The following is an 11418-nucleotide window of genomic DNA, read 5'->3' as shown; positions in this document are numbered from 1 at the left end:
TTTTTTTTTTTTTTTCGTGCGCCCCCCCCCCCCCCCCCCCCCCCCCCCCCCTGTGATGTCGTAAAGCCTTTGTAAGGGTGCATAGTGAAACATAAAGTTATAAGGAAAAGCTTGGGTTACATTTGTACAGTATGAAGCCAGATGGGAGGCTGATTTAGCTGAAAATCATGAGTGTATGCATTCACTCCGAGGGTGAAAAGTTTGCCTTGATGTTTTCATTCTCCACCTCCGAGCCCTGACCACAGCAGCAGCTCACTGAATGACACAGAAACTAGTTCACCCAGGAAGGAAACTCCCTGCTTTCCCGAAGGACGTCAGCCCAAAGTCCACTACAGCAGCTGTGTGTTTGTGTGCATGTTTTTATGAGAGAGACGGAGGAAATATGGGGACTGAGTCAATAGACATTAGCTGACTCCCTCAAGTGTACCGCAAAATAATCAAAGGCTGACATTCATAGTGATACTCGCAGCAGTTTGTTTCAATAAAAACAATCCCTCCTCTCTTCCTTTCTCTCAGCATATTTTCTAGTATTTGCAGCTCTGCTGCCTGTATGAAGAAGAACAAGGAACTGCTGACATGCAAACTATAGATGAGTAGTAAGGATGACGTATACATGAATGATGCAGAGGGAAGGGGAGGGATACACACCATCAACCCTAGGAAAAATACATTTACAGACTGATACCCACACACAGTTGTAGAGGTGATGCAATAGCTTCCTGGAGCTGCTGTTTCCCATAGTGAATATCTTAGTGTTGGCCTCAGTACATACAGGGGATACAGAGCAACAAAACAAACACTAATCTCTCTGACCGGCCTGTTGAATACCAATTATGTTTTATGACGAACATGAACCTCTGTCTCTCATTGTAAATACTTAAACAAACACATGAAATAAACACAAACATTTAATATGTATCCATCTTTTAATCTCACATCAATGTTTCATGCTATTTTACTTCAAAGCTAGTCCACGTTTTAAATACATGCTGTTGCCTCCTGTTACACTTCTGAAAGGAAGAGATTTCTTTCTCTCTCTTTCTTGTAGAATGCTGGAAGCAATTTATTTTTTCACTCCTTCACTCTTTCAAACACCACCGTGGAAATCATGTGATAACTGGATGAAAGTTCATGTGCTCAATTATGTCTATGAAAGTTGCAAGAACATTTTTTGTCCTCCTGCTTCAGTCTGCTGCTGTCTCCGAAAATAACAGTAATCTTCTCTGTTGAGTCTTTGAATTGAGATGATGTCACAGACAAACACATATTTCATGGTTCAACAATTCAACAAACACAAAGAGCAAGAATTAACCTTTTACTCTCAGTAACGCGCGAGGCGGGTTTATTTGTGTAACACCGGTTTAACAACAAGGCAATACAACATGTTTAAATAAGTAAAATAAAGTAAAATATTGTGTTATAGACTGGCCAGTAATCACATTAGAGTACTAGAACCTTACTCTAAGCCAGGGGTCGGCAACCTTTACTATCAAAAGAGCCATTTTGCCCTATTTTCCAGGCAATTCTTGACAATTTATTGCTATTTTCAGTGACAGTATCACCTCAAACGCCAAGGTAAGAGGTGTTCCCTTTGTCCACTGTGCAAAAAAGAAAATAAAAATAACCGTTATTTATTTCCATGTTATTTTTTGTCAAAGCCTCAGGCCATGTCCACACTACTACATTTCCATTTGAAAACGCATCTGTTTTGCTACGTTTACACTGAGCGTCCACACTACGCCGCAGTTTTCAAAGCACCGAAAACGGATAAGTTTGAAAACACTCCCAAGGACGGATAAGTTTGAAAACTCTGGAGTTGCTTTGTCGTGTGGACGGCATAAACGCATACATTTGGAAACGATCGCGTGTTCACTACTTGATTGGTTCTTAGCAGTCACGACGTGTCCTTCCCTGATTCGTCACGCCCCTATCACGTGACCCTTTCCCGGAAGATCACAAACAACAACAGCATTGATTATCGATCGACTACCAGGTTAATTCAACATGGACAACTGATTACAGATGTAGCTGACCTTGTTGTCTTTACTAGCAACTGTTGTCCAGTTAAAGTCTGCATTTCTGTGGAGGAAGCAGCTGTTATTGGAGCGATTAGCGAGCGGCGTGACCAGCGGCGTTATCAGCGCTACGGAGCGGACGTCTGAAGTCACGGTTGAGCTACGTGAGGACATACAACAACGAAACCAAGGAAACGAGTGAGAGACGTGTGTTGACCACATTTATGGACTCATAATCTAGTTAAACCATTTTGTGTAAATGTAAATTTTAAAGTAAATTTGATGTGTGAGAGAGAGATAGAACAAGACCTGCAGCGCTGTAACTGAGTCTGAAAAATAAAACTTATAAAACTTTCCACAAAATTTGTCTGTTTGTGTTTACAGAGGAAGATTTTAGAGGAAGATCTTAAGTATCAAACATGACCTTTCATTATTAAAGACTGCTTTATTACTCTGTCGTATTTTTTAACTAAGCAACTAATCTACTTCCTGTTTACACCGGCACCCACCCGCATGCCCAGTGTACGTGAATAGTCACGTGATATTCATTTTCAGGCGTTTTAGTCTGGACGGAGATCATCTCGAAAACAATGCTGAAACGCCCGTGTGGACGGAGATCATTTTTGTTTGTTAAAACTCCGTTTTAAAATGAAAACGTATTAGTGTGGATGTAGACTCAGGGAGCCGCAGCAGAGGGGCTGAAGAGCTCCGGAGCCGCGGGTCGTGTTGCTACACACTACACCTTTAAAGTTGTTTTGTGGGTGATTGATATAAAGTTTGATAAATTAGCAAAATTAGTTGAGTGCATTCTTCTACTATTAAAACAGAATAGAAGACATGAAGTCCAGAAAAAGAGCCTTCTTCTGATTGCTAGGAGAAGGAAGTAGAAGTGGGGCTAGGACTTGGTCTGTCAATGGCAACTTTCTGTTCTCTGCACTGGCACCGGACAGATTTCCTTGGTGTTGATTTAAACGGAGGTTATTCGACTTGCAGCACTGCTGCTTAATGTCATCAGTTAACATTACATCAGGAGATTAGCACAGTTGAAAGAATAACTCAAGTGATGATTAATAAAGTAAAACCAATTTAAAAAGTAAATCATGTGAAGATATCTGTGGGCCGAGGCACTCCTACTTGATGAACTATGCAATCTGACCTGGCATTTCTTTATCAGCCAGTAAGAAATGCTTTTGAACTCGCTAGCTACATCATAAAAAAAACTAGCTTTGGAGCCAATTTATTTCTACTAAAAACATGTGAAACTCTGTTTGAAACTGCTATCTTTGACGCAGGTCATTGTTGACAGTGTCCTTGGCATCAGCTAGCTTTCATGTAAATTAACTGGAATGCCTGCTGGGAAGGAAGAAGTAAAAGTGATGGGAAGTAAACCAGAAAACTGATGCTGATGATAATTTGATGGATTTCCCAAAACAGTGACACCGCTTTCTAACAAGCAACACTTTTTAGGGTGATGGTCAGATACAATTTTGTCATAGATTTCTTTCTTTCCATCTTTAACAAGGCCACACAAAATGTTTATCCTCCTCTTCTACCATTACTGATCCTTTTCTTTTGTTTACATTAATTACAGAATTTTGCTTGTGTCCAAATTACCATAATACACACTGTAACCACCTATTTCTGCTGGTCTAATCTGTAATTGTGTTGCCTTCGGGGAACACAACCCGTTACTTCACGGCCCAGAGTTAGAAGTGCACACAATGGCTACATTGAGGCCAAATGAATCATCTGCAGCAGAACTCCGTTGCTGCATTGATAGCGGGTGAATTACCTAAAAATTAAAGCAGATTTCCACGTGAGTGCTGGGCCACTTCACATCACGCACCGCTCAGTTGTGTCAGGGAAATATAAGCTGGGTGGAGGCTGAGAGGAATGGACTGCAAACCGAACCACAGCATGGTATATCATTGTTACTCCTCCCTGCTGCCCAAAATGTGTTATTCCCCTGAATACAGACACTGTGGCTGAAAGTCCTTGAGACCAGTGACCTCTCTCCCTCCCTCGCTCTCTCTTTCATTCTCGTGGTGATGCTGGCACTGAGCCGCGGAGCAGCTCTGTGGGCCATGATAGAATTACAGTTGCAAAGTGCACAGCAGCTGGTACCAGGGCTGTGGTGAGAAAAACAGGGACTCTCCAAGACTCCCTAGTGATTGGAAAAGGTCGCAATGAGGAGAACAGATAACCAGGCCCTCTGGGCACTCTCTCCTTGCATTTCACTTTCACATTTCAAGGACAATCAACTGAGTGTTTCTGAAATGGGCCATGAAGATTACAGTAGCAGGTGGTCATCCTACATGGTTCCAATGGGAGGAATGCAAAGTGTTTAAAGGGAGATTTTGCTATTTTATTTAACTTTGTGTATTCTGTTAGTATTTCCATTGTTAAAATTGGTGGGTATTTATCTATTAGATGTGTTTTAGTAGAATGTCTACATGTTTTTCTAGTTTGCATTTCGAGCTGACCGAAGCAATCTAACAGCAACTTTTGTTGAAGTGGCAATAAAATGAACCAGTTTTGGAAAGATGTTTTTTTCTTAAAGGGGCAGTCCACCACGCAAAGTTCAGTTGAAAACAGTTGTAGGGCTGACCTCAACCAATTAGTCGAGTTTCGCCACAAAGAATCACAGAGAAGCACCACTTTAAGTGTTCACCAGAGATGTGCTAAAAAGCTTTTTGTAAATAAGTCATTCAGCATGAAAAAAAAAGCAGAAACACATCTCATCGTCAAAGAAGCGAGATACAAAGTGGTCATGAGTGAGCTTTAGAGGTGCTAGTAGGTGGATTTTGTTATCTTGGAACAAAGCCAGGCTAGTTGTTTCCCTCTGTTTCCAGTCTTTTTGTTAAGCTAAGTTAGCATTTAGACCAGAGAATCTAACTCTGCATGAAAATAAATCAGCATATTTCCCAAAGCTTTGTTGCATTGAAAGAGAGATTTCAGAGAAGTACACCTAAAGGATTTCTAAGTAATTTCATCAGATGTTCATCAGAATTGAGTCATTTGGGAGACTTGTCACTGAAATTGAATTTTCTCAGAACTAAAAGGCAGTAAGAACAAAAACAACATGGGTCACTGTGGTCTTGGAGTGTCTGTTATGTGCCAACGGTCAGACTGGTGGTTGAGTGAAGCGTAGGTGTCTGATCTGTGCGTGTATGCATGACCACAAGGCCAATGATGGTCAACGTAAATGTCAGCACTTACATGATAAGAACCACGGGGTTTCCTCGGTTATGCCCAGTATGCAGAAAACGGATGTTTTCCAGAATTCAAGTGCATGCCATTATTCCAACCATGAAACCGCAAACGAAATATTTGATCCTGTTTGTTCCCATTCTCTGATATACATCTAAATTCAAAACACCTTAAACTTGTTTTTCCGTACATAAATCAATGTAAGGGCAGAACTTTTTTCTTTCCTCATAATGGCAGGCAGGTAAACAAATGTAAAACATTTGTAAGTAAAACATAAACTCATGTCAGGTTTGTGGTCCTCAAGAAACTAGTAGATGGAGAAGGAAGTTGGACAAGTTGCATGAATGTTTTTGCAACAGTAAGCTACAGGATTTATGGGTACTGCGGTCTCGATATGGAAAACCACTTGTACAAACAATACCACTGGGATAAGAGAGTCTGGGATTTTTTATTTATTATGATTGTATTAAAGTATCCCTGACATTTTGTGTTGATATTTAGAGCTCAGACTTAAAAAGAGGTTACACTATACTGTCAGTGTTGCTATCACTGTCAGTTATTATCCCACTGCTATAATGACTTATGTTTTTCAGTAAAGCACAAAATAAAATGTAGATTCAACACTGAGACGATTGAGTTCAGTGACCAGAGGTCTTATCACTTTTGGAATCAGCCTCAAGTTCGAGGATTTGGCTCCAATTTATCATTTTTAGCATTATTTTCTTATTTGGTATGATTGAGTTAATGACTTTTATGGTAAACATCTCACGGTAACGACGTGGCCACAAGTATGCCAACGATGGATTGTTATTAATCACCTAACATTACTGTTTTGATGTCACATTTTAAGGTGAATAGACACCTGTACATAAATGTGTTTCTAGTTCAACAAATGATATTAATTAAAGCCTTCATTGTTGTAATTATATTACTGTCTTGAAGATCTATTTGCTGAAGGAGTTTCTATACCTTGCAGTATTTTGTACATTTGCTCTCCTCCTTTATGGTTTTCTGGAGACTCACTCTTCTGCACTGAAGGTCAACAAATACATTATTCATAAAGAACAGATGCACATTTATTTCCCAAAAGACAAACAACCAGCACAGCTGCACAACATGTTTTTTAGATAAGGTGCACACATCTTACTTTAAATGGGAGAGAACATTTTCACTGTTGTTGTCAGTGTGGATTTATCCACCAAAACAAAACAAAACAAAACTACACTAGAATGATATAGTTCTGATATCAGAGCTCTTTTTGCGTAATATTTGCATTGTGATTTAAATGTATTCCAAAGCAATGTATTTTAACTGTATGTAGGTCTAACATACACATTTAGGGGAGTATAAATCGCCATTGCAACTGTTTTAATGATTTGAAAAACTTGAACAAATCAAGACCCCAGCAATTATAAAAGAGTAGATTTCTATACATGAGTTCAGTTCAAAAGTAATAGGAGAATTTAGGAGTGCAATGGCAAATTGAAAACTCCTTCATAAATTTTTCAAAGTGAATATTTGAAATAAAGTACAAGAACTGTGTAGAGAAATAAACATCTACATCTACACCATCAAAAACACCTCTCAAATAAGTTAAAACAACAATGTGCGTCACTGCTTGTTACAAAATAGCGTGTGGTGTCCAGACCAGATGTTTCTATACACACAAATCCATTTTGATCAATGTGTCGGACGCTGAATAGAGGAAGAGGTGAGCGGTTTCGGTTACCATTTGGAGTTAGACATCAGCTGGACTAGCGGTATGACAAGTTTAATGGTAAATGGTAAAAGCACCGCAGGTTACTTACTGACCTTCACTGACTGTGACACAATAAACTGCAGGCCATGTCAGTTTATACACACACACACACAAACTAGTTTAGCATTTGAATAAATCTTGATTGAGAACACCACGAGTGACTTTCACTGCCTGTTTAAGAAGCCGCGAGACCATCACTGTGAGAAAACAAACGGCAGGCCGGCCAAGTTAGTTAGTTAGGAGGATCGTGATGAAACAAATTATAATAATGTGTTGTTTATCATGTTTATCTCCTGTTCCGGGCTTGGAGCAGCCACTCGACCTCCACGCTAAAGTCTTTAGTGTAGCTAACTAACACTATCTTTATTATTTCGTAATATGGGAACCCAAACCAATTGGATTGGATCGGTCCCATCTCTCATAAGTGCATAATTTACTACTGTTTGAGCAAATTAGCTAAAAACTACAGTTCCCAGCTGCAAATTGTTTAGCCTTTTTTTAATGAAAGTCATGTTTGTGACACATTTTGTTGGAAGTTGGAAAGCAGTGCGAGGCGATCAAAATTATTGTTGGTTGTTGTTTCTGAAATTCTTTGGACATAACAGAAAACTGCAATTTATCCCATGGTGACATTTTACTTAATCAAAAATGTACTTATAATTGTTGTTGGCCTTTGAAATGTCAAAAACAACAAGCACATTATATCAGCTTAGATCTCAAAGTCACGCAACAATTAGACCTCATCTGTAAAGTCAAGACAGTCATCTATAACATTACTTGAAGAATGAGGATCCAAAACAGATTACCACCTCACTGAGGTTTCCTAAGCTTTGGGGATATAGTTCATACAACAACCTGCAGATTGTGACATTCAAAATAGTGAAGTGGTTACAAGAGAAACACGAGGACTCAGACCGGACAATGTGACTGTCTGTAATAAATGTGCCTTACTATTACCTCAACAATTTCAGTTCTACGTTCAGTTTCCACGGAGGACACTCTTTGATTTAATACGTAGAAATACATGAATACACACAAGCTATAAAAACAGGAACATAGAGTTCCTCTGTACTATTTTTGGGACTTTCATGTTGTCACAAAATTAAATGTGTCTGTCTGTGGTTAGAGACTGAATAATAGAACAAGCCAAACTAAAATCGCTTACGTCATTCCTGATTTGGGATGTGCAGTTTTGACAGAGGCCACGCTTAAACTTAAACTCCTCTTGATTTGAAAGCAAACAGGACTATTGAGTTTGTGTGTGTGTATGTAAATGTACCGTATGTGGGATGGAAATACTCTGCTTTGGGGGAATTCAGTTCTCTAAATGCCAGATTTTTACATATAGTACGATAGGGGAACTCAGATTAGTGTTTTTATAACTAGATCATGCATGTAAGGCATGTTTTAGTAGAGGGAATTGTACATAGCCTTCATTAAATGTCATTGAGACAGACAAAGAAAGGTTTTACCCAAATGTGTTGTTTTACCGGAGTAACTCACTTGGTGCCCTTGTGGAGGTGGAGAGAGTATATAGTTCAATATTGTAGCCTACTGAAGTCAACGTTTACTCTTGTAAAAGTACTTTAAGTTAAAGTAAAAGGTAGGTCAGCTAAAGTGAGTAAACGTTGCTGCGTTACAATTTAAAATGGGGGGGGGTACATGATGTTATAGGATGCTACTGTTGAGGTAAAGAACATATAGGTTACAACATAGGTTAGTTGAGGTTAGTCCGGCCAGCGTGTCATTGTTGTTGTTGTTGTACTCACCTGATTGAACGGCACCGTGAAGTCCTCCATAATCTGCTCCTGGTTCAACTTGTCTACTCGGTCATTCTCAAGGCCCAATAAAACCGGTCCATTCGTCCTCTCTGGTCCCACTGCCTTCCTCTCAAATGTGAGACGTTTTGAGGTGAATGAGTCTCTGCCGTTACATCGCCGACAACAGCCTCAAACAGCGTTGCCGCTGAAGGCCCAGCATATTAGCATGTTAGCATTTAGTATGTCAGGTACACCCAGCGTGCCCCATGTACTGTTACAGCTTACGAACAGCGTGCTGGCAAGGTAGTCAATAAAATCAGTCATTAATGAAGATAGACACAACATTTTCTTTCAACTATGTCGAGGTACAACAATGTACTAATTATATCCACAACCCATAGTGATTCTTAATTGGGTTGTGCTTGAAATGCAAGCGCCAGCGCCAACCTTGGCCCGTGAACGCAACCATGTATTAACATATCATATTACGTCAGACACGCCTGCAGATCCTTCTCTGCTTCAGCTGCTGATTTAGCTGCTATCTTCTGTTCAATCTCACAGTTCATCACCTTGTGACTTTTATTTTTTACTCTGAACTCTGACTTAAAATGTAGAGAAGTAGCCTACAATACGTGTGATTCATCTGGCTTAGAATGCTACTTAAAGTAAATATATATATTTAAAAAGAATATTGTAAATGTACAAGTAGGCATACACATAAAACGACTATGTTACAATAATGAGAGTGAATTTGTTACTTCCACCCTTGTGCATTGGGAATCCCCACTAGTTCCCACGTGATCTTGGACCCCTACTGCTTATGGCAGAAAGGAGAGTGTGGGAGATACTTCTGAGAGTAAAATCAGTGAGATGACTCGACTGTTAAAGGGGTGATTTGGAAGGAAAGTTGTGCAGGTGTTAGAGGGGGTGTTTCGAATGTGGAAATGAACTAAGATTGTCTGTGTTTGTGTGTGGTTTGGAGGGTGATGAGACCAGACCAGCGTGATGGAAAGCCCAGCCGACTGCTAACACAAACACACTGCGGGGAGAGAAAGAGAAACAGAGGGTGGGGGAGGAATGAAAGAGAAGAAGAGTGTGTTATGTCAGCTTTACAACGATGACAGTTGTCATGAAGATGCTGATGTTGAGCAGTATTGGCAGGGTCAAGTGAGTGTTTACATTAGAGTCCATTATCAGGTTTGCTCAGCAGGGAACAGATCCATGTTTCGTCCTAAAGACCCCCCCCCTTGAGTGCACGACTTGGAACCTGCATTTCAGAGACGTTTCACACACTTAAAAAAACAGTGTGGTGTGTGTTTGCATCATTACCATAATTGAGAGTGACTGGTAAGAGGGCATGGACGGGGAGGTGTTGGCACTCCCCCTCCAAAAAATTCCTGTTTGACAAATTATGTGAATGAAGAGGGTAGGCGTGGCTGACCCGGCCCCATGCGGGCCCCTGACCGACAGATGTGGGTCAAACAGAGTAGATGAGGGACTTGTGTGTGTGCTTGGTGAGCTTACTGCTGTGCATTGGTTGGCAAAATCACAATCACTGTTTAGGCGTGCCAAGGAAAACATATCCACTTTATGTGGTAGACCTCTGCCGGAGACAAGCATATCCTGCCAAAGATGGTAGACTATTGTGCCTTTTGTCTTTGCGCAGATCTGTTTTCCTCCAGCTTAAAATGTTGTTTAGTGAGGTTTTGGCTCCTGCTCAGCGGAGCAGCCGGCGTGGCGAGGTTACTCCATGTCATTGGAATCTGTGCACAATGGACTCAAACCCCCTCCTCCTCCTTAGCACCAGAACCCCTCTGCAGGAGCTCTAGCTTTATTACCCCCCTCCCCTGCTCCCTTTACCCCATCATCAACACAAGGTCCCCACACACAGGAGCCCTCAGTATTAAATGGCTCCCTGTAGAAGCAATATAAACATCAGGGCGTTCACTTCAAGGCCATGGATCACATGGAATGCACCCCACCGCAACTCCTTGTAGTGAGCACGTTATGTCTCTCTTTCTTTTCTCTCTCTCTCTCCTTATTTGTCTCTCTTCCCTCCCTCTTTAACTCTCTCAGCGAGAGAGAGAGAGGACAGAGCGTCGTTGCCATGGCACCGCCTGCCTGAGTCAGCGGTTAAAACACGGTCACTCTCCGGGCTCTCCCGTGTGTGGGATGTTCAGTCAGCATGTTGGTGCGCACCGGCTGAACGCTGCGCCGGTACTCGTGTGTGTGTGTGTGTGCGTGTGTGTGTGTGTGTGGGTGCGTGCGCGTGTGTGTGTATAACACAGTTCCGCTCCGTCCCGGGATGAGACTTCGCCATCAGCTGTGAGACGAGGACCATAGTGGAAGCGCGCGGGGAAAACGTCGCACACCTGCGGCCGGATGGAAATAGATGGAGGAACAGTGCCGCTATCGCCGCACTCGATCGATTACTCCGCCTCCTCTCGTGGTCCACGGGGGAGCGCGCTCGTAAGCTGATTTAACTCCGGTTGATGTGAATACCTCTCCGGGATTAGGAGGTTATTGGGTGAACGACAATGCCCCGCGGCTCGGTCCGGCACTCCCGGCTATTGTTCGTGCGGCTGCGGACGCAAGGTGCCCGGTCTCCCCCGGTTCATCTCCAGTAGCTGCACATCCTCCTGTGCCCGCTCGCTGCTTCGCTCCGGTCCCCCCC

This window comes from Anarrhichthys ocellatus, unplaced genomic scaffold (genome assembly GCF_004355925.1).
Source record: "Anarrhichthys ocellatus isolate YVR2014 unplaced genomic scaffold, GSC_Weel_1.0 scaffold14, whole genome shotgun sequence".
NCBI lineage: Eukaryota > Metazoa > Chordata > Actinopteri > Perciformes > Anarhichadidae > Anarrhichthys > Anarrhichthys ocellatus.
The sequence above is the reverse complement of the archived record's forward strand: the minus strand, read 5'-3'. Positions refer to the sequence as shown.